Source organism: Carlito syrichta, unplaced genomic scaffold (genome assembly GCF_000164805.1).
Source record: "Carlito syrichta isolate Samal-C Ts95f unplaced genomic scaffold, Tarsius_syrichta-2.0.1 Scaffold172805, whole genome shotgun sequence".
Taxonomy (NCBI): Eukaryota; Metazoa; Chordata; class Mammalia; order Primates; family Tarsiidae; genus Carlito; species Carlito syrichta.
In genome coordinates this window covers 37,696-45,080 of record NW_007116901.1, presented here as the reverse complement: position 1 = coordinate 45,080, position 7,385 = coordinate 37,696, and positions in this window count along the sequence as shown.

Sequence of the window (7,385 nt, the reverse complement as noted above, 5' to 3'; positions counted from 1 at the left end):
TTCCACTGTCACCTGATTTTGTACACAACCAAACTCTCTCTGCTTTTATCTCTACACCTTCACTGTATAACTTAGAACTGAGAGTGTGATTGAGCATGTAACACTGGTCATGTGCACAGTCTGACAAATTTGAATTTTTGTGAGTTGGTTCTAGGGTAAAGCATTTTTAATGTTTTGAAGATGTTGCATGTTAATACAAATTGTTAAAATAAGTAGCATATTGCTACTTTCTATTATAACAGATTTGCTGTAGAAAACCAAGTTTTGACCAAGAACAAGGATAAATCCTAGATAAACTCGAAGCACATTTGTTTGAAAACATCATAGAGTTACCAAGGAAGCCATAACATGAGAGACCGATATCCCAGGAAAGAGGTACAGCAATGTGATCTCAACTGTCAAAGTCAGTCTTTCCTTTGAGGCATATGAAAAAATGACATCAATCTTCAACTCACTTATCTAGAGAAGAAAAAAAAGAGAAAACACTTTCCAACTCATCTCTTAAGTCCAAAATAATCTTAATATCAGGACTTCACAAGGCTATTACTAGGAAAAAAAATCAGAACAATCTATCTCAAGACACAGGTATAAAGGCACTAAACAAAACATTAGGATGAAATGAATAAAGAATAATGTAGCACAATCAAAAATAACACATATTAAAATGTATGTAGCTAAAGTTTATACCAATACCGAAAAGTGAGTTTAAATTAGAAAATTTACAGTAGCACTGTTTTATTAGTCCATTTTTGCTAACAACTGTAATTTCAACAAAATTAGAATGGGTAAAAATGGTGCTACATTCATACAATAGATAATTATACAGCAATAAAAATGAATTAACTACTACCCACACAACATGCATATAGGTCTATAAAACATAGCAGTGAATTAAGTCAGACCCAAACAATTACATACAGAAAAAATTAATCTGTGAAAATAGAAGCCAGAAAATTATTAACCTTTGGGGACAAGTAGTGACTGGAGGAGTACTAGGGTGGGTTTTGGCAGTGCTGGTCATTCGGTTTCCTACTTTTTGTAGTCATTACACGTGTGTGTTCCTTTAACAAAATCTTATCAGGCTGTTCAGTAATGATTAGTGTTCCTGTTGCCTGTCTGCTATGGGTTGGCTGCAACTGGCGTTGATGTTCTCTTAAATAGGAGCCCCTTTCCTGGCTATTCCCATCTTGCAGTGGAGAGAAAAGAGCAATGGAACTACATCATGCATATTCAGGCAACTGCTCAGGAGTGGAGCAGGCCACATCCAGTTACATGTCATGACCAAAGCAAGTTGCAGAACCAAGCTTAATGTTAATGGGGTTACAAGCGCAATCATTCTAATGGGATGTGGCTTATACTGAATGGGAGAAAATATTCTGAACAAATGCTACAATTTTTTTTCTCATGATTCTCTTTTGGGCAGAGTAATTTCACACACTTATATGGCAAACTGTTTGTTTCTTGATAAATGGAAAGTTTTCAATTGAAACAAGTTAAGAAAAATGTTTTCTTAAGGATTTTCTAAAATTCTAAAAGAAATTATATATAATTGATTCCAAATAAAAGTACTTTTATAAATCTACTGAGTAAGATTTTTCTTCTACAAGAAACTTCTAAAAAAGCACAGTTAATGTCTCTCATCTATCTGCAAAAGCTGAGTTAAAAATCATACTAAATTGTAACTTTTGAGTTATTTTGAAATCTATTTTTATTCTGACCCTAAAGGTGTTATGTGTAAAACTACTGTAGAAATTTTTATTTGGTCTTTAGACCATTTTTTGACAAAAAATAAAGAAAAAAGTCTCCTCAGGATATTTGCACATATATGCTGGTGTGTTTTTTAAAAAAATTATATTCTCATAAACAAATAAGATTAATACTTTCATCCAGTGGTATAATTTTATAAATAAAATTACTTTGTATTGTGACTATTTTTTATCCTTTTACATAGATAACACTATTGGCATTACCTCAAATTCCCCTAACAGTCCTGCAACATATTTATCATTATTCCTATGTTGTAATTATAAACAGGAGACCAAGGTAAATAATTACTTACCTATGTCCATATGGCTATCAATCCAAAGGCAACATTCTTTCTGGCAAATTACCTATATTGCTTCTTTCATTTATTCTTTACCAATATTTAGAAATTTCAAAGCATCAAGTTAGTGCCATCAAATTATAATACTCTAAACAGATTTTATAACACCATGTGTACTAATTGTCATTTTGGTTTTGATTTGAGCATACCTTGCTTCATCTATAGTTCCTTCTGGACAATGAAAGGAAATTAGAAAGTAAACTATTCTTCTGGAAGAGATTCATTGGTACATTTTGACTTAAACATAATATTCGTTGTTTTATGAATATGCAAAGCCTCTTTTCTGACCATTTTCAAAGCTTAGAAAATGAATGTGAAGATAATCACAGTGGTGAAAACAATGCAGGTGCTGGTGTGTGTGTGTGTGCGTGTGTGTGTGTGTGTGTGTGTGTGTGTGTGTGTGTGAGCGTGCACGCACACCTGCTATGTATGTGTGTATAGCCACAGATGAGTTTGAAATAAAGACCTTGGAATGAGCACATAGGAGGTACAAATGAAACCTAGCTAGTCTATTAATGCATTTCTTCAAAAGCATAACAGCTGTTTGCTATTACTTACTGTAATTTAAAGGAGAGGTAGATTGGAGGGACTGACAGAGTTGCAACAGCCCAAAGATTCATTTAATTGCACCTGAATTAGCAGGGTTTAAAAGTTAAGTGCTATATCCTGTAGGCACTTGCTTCTGACTTGATGACTCGGGCTGTATTTCTTAATGAATGATTATTCAAAATGCAGTTTTAACGTGCTTTCTGATAATCTACAGGTCCTACTAGGCAACTTATTTTAAAAGTAAATGGGTTTCCAAATTAACTCGTCTTGGGGAGGTCTTGTGAGTCATGGTGACATCCTGTTCCTGAGTAAATAATCTTATCAGATTGTTGGCATACTGATTAAGGTATAATCTATTGACTCTGAAAAGGATACTGCTCTGTTTCTAGATTATAAAATTTTAGTGACCGTCTTGCATATAGACATTTCTGTCTGTATGTTGCAATCCATATCCAATGATCTTAACTTTTGTATTGTGCTCTTCAATGAAAATAAGGACAACTCCAGGATGATGGACCTACGCACCTCAAACTTTCCCATAAAGGTGTCCAACTTGTAACAGACTCCAGAACACTCCCAATTTTGTTGGTGTTTTATTGGATGGATCGTTGCATTTAGCTTCCAATAGACTTTTATCAAACGATTTCTTCCTTAATAGCCTTAATTTTGGTGTACATTTCAAACAATTTCTAGAACCTTGTCAGGAAAGAGGAGGAAAAGGATGAAAAAAAGGGAAGGAGGAAGAGGAGAAGGGAAAAAGAGAGAAGGAGAAGCAGGAGGAGAAGAGTGAAATGGCAATAATGATTCTTGAGTTGGCTCATAACTGGTTTGGATTTTCCAATTTGATCTTTACTATTGCATATGCCATTATATGTCTGTCTCCACACAGACTCATTAGACATACTGATGCGCTTTCATTTTATTATTCTAAGCAATGGTACAACATCTGTGTTTATGATTCCAATCTTATTCAATCTGAGAGCAATATTATTGTTTAGAAACAAGAGCTCCAAACATACCTTTTATCATTTGTTTCAGTGAGAGGATTTAGAACTTAGATGTCTGGATGGCCCTTTAGAATGTTCATCATCTCAAGTTATGTATTTTTATGTTCAGGAATATTTCACGTCCTCTCTTTAAGTTATGTTGAAATATATAATACAATGTTGTTAACTAGTATCACCCTATTCTGCTACCAAACTTATAAGGAAGAACTTATTCCTTCTATCAACTGTACTCATATGTTCATATCTATTAACCAACTTCTCTTTAAATCTACTCACAACACCAGATACGAACCCTTCCTGGCCTCTGGTAGCTATCATTCTACTCTCGACATCCATAAGATCCACTCTTTTAGTTCCCGTAAGTATGAATGAGAACATGAGATATTTGTATTACTCTGTCTGGCTTTCTTAACATAATGACATCCACTTCCATTCATGCTGCTGCAAATGACAGGATTTCATTCTTTTTTATAGCCAAATAGTATTGCAGTATGTGTGTGTGTGTGTGTGTGTGTGTGTGTGTGTGTGTGTGTGTGCATGTGTGTGTGTATATCATATTTTCTTTATCTCTATGTCCTTTAATGAACACTTAGATTGATTACATATCTTTGCTATTGTGAATAGTGCTGCAAGAAGCATGGGGTTGCAAGTATTAATCTCTTTGATATATTGAGTAAAAAGTACAAACCTGGAGTTATCACACTACTTGACTTGAAAATATGTTCCCAAGTTATTATAACCAAAGCAGTATGATAGTGTTATAAAAACAGTCAACTACACCAGTGAAACAGAATAGAGAACCCAGAAATAGCTTCACATATTTACAGCCAACTGATTTTCAACAAAGGCATCAAAAAGCAGTACTGGGGAAAAGACACCCTCTTTAATAAATGGTCCAGGGAAAACTGAATATTCATACACAGACGATTCAATATCTCTATCTCTTACCAGAACCAAAAATCAACTCAAAATGTATTAAAACCTTAAATGTAAGATCCCAAAACTCCCAAACTATTAGAATAAATCATAGGGAAAACACCTCAAGACATTAATCCAGGAAAATAGTTTATGGCTAAGACCTCAAAAGTACAGACAACAAATCAATAATAGACAAGTGGGACAATATTACATTTAAAAGCTTCTGCACCATGAAGAATACACTCTAGGAATCTTTAAGTAAGTTGCTCATTGTATTGGCCCTGTTTGGAGATACATGGATTCACTCATTGTTCCTTTCCCAATCATCTCAGAAGATAAGAATTTTAGGCCATTCCATTGTAAAAAGGAGATTGAGAGATAACTTAGTCCAATCTCCTTGCATGTGAGCTCAGAGCATGATATTGCTGTGTTTTATTGTATTTGCATTTTGAGGAGCAACTTTCTAAAAATTTATGTAGCTATGCAGGGGTGGTGCTGTAGCAGGGACCCAGGCTGTAGATCATGTTGGTAAGGTAGGAAATTTGTCCAAGGCCACATAGCTAATCATGCATTAATTTAGAAATAATGAGCATTTAAAGGTTAATAATTAATATGCCATATTCATTTGGGAAATTTTTGTTGTAGAATAAGTAAGTATCATTTGTGGTTTACTGTGGTTTAGGGCCCATTGTAAAAATTTACAGCACTACAGCACAAAAAAATATGTAGACTGAGCTGGGCTCGGTGGCTCAGCCTGTAATCCTGCGCCTTGGGAGGCTGAGGTGAGTGGATTGCCTGAGCCCGCGGGTTCGAGACCCGCCTGGGCAGCGAGACCTCATCTCTACAAAAAATCAGCCGGGCGTGGTAGCGCGCGCCTGTAATTTCGGTTACTCGGAAGGCTGAGGCAGGAGGATCGCCGGAGCCCAGCAGGTCGAGGTTGCGGTGGCCGGGAGCGGCCACTGCACTCCAGTCCGGGCGACAGAGTGAGACTCCCACTCAAAAAAAAAAAAAAAAAAAATGTAGACTGGTATAATGTTGTAATAAATGAGCATTTCTTTCTGCTCCTATTATCTCTGCATTTCTAAATTGCTTCATTTGAACAATAATTTTAATGGGCTAAATTCAAAATATCCCCTTATAGTTGAATAATCTGACCTTTGTAATTAAATAATTCCCTCCAATTCACAGTTACTGTGTGCTATAACAAGGGCTTGAATGTAAGTCTGTCTGGCTCTGAGACCTGTAGGCTTTCCTACTACAATCCTACTTCCCCCAGTTTGCTACTAATTCAGAAACTAACTTTATGATATTGCAATGTCTGTCTTTAACTCCTTAATATTCTCTTTCAAAAAGCAGACAAGAACATAGGTAAACTGCCCACTGTTTCTCAGTATAGTCAAATGAAGGGAAAGCACTCTGATCCCATCCCTCACATAAGAACACATCACCATCCATTCTTTTTCACATGAAGCATAAAGAGTTGCTGAGGCAGCCTCATTTTCTTTTCTGTTAGAATGAGGAGGACAACTCAGCAACAAGAGGATAGATGTTTGTGTATTGGGCTTTCAGGGCCAATAATCAATCGGTAGGTCCAGAATGTCCTTCAGAGACCACAGATGCAAACATTATTTGGTGAAGCATCACAAGGATAAACTAGCTATATACACCAAAAAGGTATAAATAAAATGAGATTCTAGATCTTTCACTTTCTTTTTCTTACTTAGCAGTTAATGTTATCTTAGATTTGGCTAATCACACAGGTCAGAGATTTTAAAAAGTATTTGGCCAGAGAAACAGAAATCTTCTGAATGCAACCAAGCTCTACAGAGGATCCTTGACAAATCTTAAGGCCTCAAATGCATTATCTACATACTCAAATCCAAATGGTTAGTGTCATCTTAAAGACAAAGCTGTATCACTAAGAAGGAAAACAAATACATTAAGAAATCAGCCTAAATCACTTTAACTCAAAAGAGGTGAGTGTATTTCAATTAATGAAGGTTGAGTTTTACACAATGAAATCCTCAAATGAAATGGACACCATAGAAAATCTCTTGAACTTTGATTTTCATAGCTTCATGCACAGATTTATTCATTCTTGGCTAACGTCGTTCAACATTTATTAAGGACCTATTTTGTTTTAGGATGCTAGACACAGGGAAATACAGCATTGAAGAAAGCATGTTTTCATAATTTGCAATTAATCACACCCTATTGGGAAACTCTGACAAGAAACCTAACAATATAAAATAGTAGAGTAAGCTCTACAAGCGATTATGAATATTTGATGATATAGAAACCTAAAGAAGAAACATCTAGATTAAACCAAGATTTGTGTGTGTGCATTTGTGTATGTGTGTAGAGGGGATTATTAAGGAATTAAGTATTGAAAGATGAAGGAGAGAACCGTGTATGTTGTTGTTTTTGGGAAACCGTGGAGGACACTGCAAGCAAAGATAATATCTGGTACGAAAGCATAGAATAGTGTGATGTTTGAGAATTCCTAAATAACTTGACCTGTTTGACCTGCCAAAAGGGTATTCAGATTCACATCTCCAGTGAGGCAAAAATCATACATTTCATTAATTTTATAGCCTTGCTTCTCTTTCTGGATTTTCCATAGCTTGATTCAATTTTTGTTTTTGTTTTTGTTTTAAGATAAAAGCTGATTGACCTTTGTAAAAGAAAAAAGGGATATTTATATGCATTGCCAATCGACCTGTTTCAAAGTCAAAGCTACACAGAGGTTATTTTGTAGAGCTTCACAAATTTGGTTAGTGCATTATTTACTGTTGTAACACTTCTTT